Raw genomic sequence first — 1,374 nt, forward strand, 5'->3', positions numbered from 1 at the left:
ATATATACTGTACACACACACACACACATATATATATATATATATATATATACTGGAGACCCACCTGAGTGTAGTGTGTGCAGACAGAGCCACTGCATCTATTGGGGTAGGAAAAATTGTGTCTTTCATCATACCAGGACCTTACCAGGTCAATGATTGATCTGTAGCTGCAAAATTAAATTAATATTTAGAAAATCAGTCAGAATATGTAGACAGTGTAGATATGATCCAGAACTGACATGGTTTTCAGATATTAATTCATGCTGATACCATGACTGCTCCCATATATAGTACGTTGTTGTAAGGGTCTGTACCTTCCAGAGATGATGGACAGGTTCTGTCCAATGTGTCGCAAATCATGAGACGGTCCATGATCCCATATGCACTGAGCGGCCCAGAACTCTGCAGATTTAGCCAGTCTCTCATCCTACACCTCACAAAGGAGAGTGAGGATAGGTAAACAAATGCTAAAAAAAAAAAATAGTTCACCCAAAAAAGACCCATGCAATGACAATAGGAAATGAAGATGTCAAGCAACAAAAACAAAGAAAAATCATCATAAATTTTGTCCACACGAACTAGATTTTACTGTAAGACTTGTGGAGCCATACAACATGGATTTTGTGAGGAACAGAAATTTAACATGTCAAAGCTTTACTTAAGCCCTTGCGATCTGAGTCGTGAGCAACGATTCTTTTGAATCAGATATTTAAACGAAATAGTTGATTCAATTCATAAAACTGATCTGAACGATTCGTTCACAAATCAGACTCGAGTTCAACTAAAGGATTCGCTTGCCCTTAAGTTCACTTGAGGTGAAGATTTTTAAATATAGGCCTATAATATAAATTTGATATCACGCAATGTAAGAAGAAGCTGTTTTTAAAGTCATACAGGCCACTTTTATGATACTCAAACTTTTATGGTGAATTTCAGTCTTTGTTGGAGCTAGACGTTTTCAGTCACCTTGCATTGTCATTGCATGGAAAAGAGCGACCAGATTGTTCTGAAATGTTACATTTAGAAAAAAATATATATTTTTCATGTTATATATTTGACAACCTTAAAACATTAGTAATGTAAAAAAAATTGTAGGCTAAAGCTAATAAAAAATGTCCTACCATATATTCCATGTTTGCTGCGGGTGGGGAGACCTGTGAACGCACGCAGTTGTGATAGTCCAAAATTGCCGTTATATCTTTCCTAGAGATGAAGCGTTTCCGCCGCGCTGCTGTTCCTCAGTACGGCCTCCAGGGAAACCTCACTCATCAGATGAAGCACTTCTGCCGCGCTGCTCGCCGTCTCTGCTGCTATCGTACACGGCAGTGTCCACAAGGTGGCAGCAAAGAGCAACTGAGCGCAGGCCAAATTCAT

The 1,374-nt window shown here is 38.7% G+C and overlaps 1 pseudogene; it reads right to left on the minus strand.

Annotated features, from left to right (window-relative positions):
- LOC107695742 (peptidase inhibitor R3HDML-like) overlaps positions 1 to 1,374 on the minus strand; it is a 2,013-nt pseudogene extending 639 nt beyond the window's left edge.

The sequence above is a fragment of the Sinocyclocheilus anshuiensis genome, unplaced genomic scaffold (assembly GCF_001515605.1).
Source record: "Sinocyclocheilus anshuiensis isolate Anshui unplaced genomic scaffold, SAMN03320099.WGS_v1.1 scaffold234, whole genome shotgun sequence".
Classification (NCBI taxonomy): Eukaryota; Metazoa; Chordata; class Actinopteri; order Cypriniformes; family Cyprinidae; genus Sinocyclocheilus; species Sinocyclocheilus anshuiensis.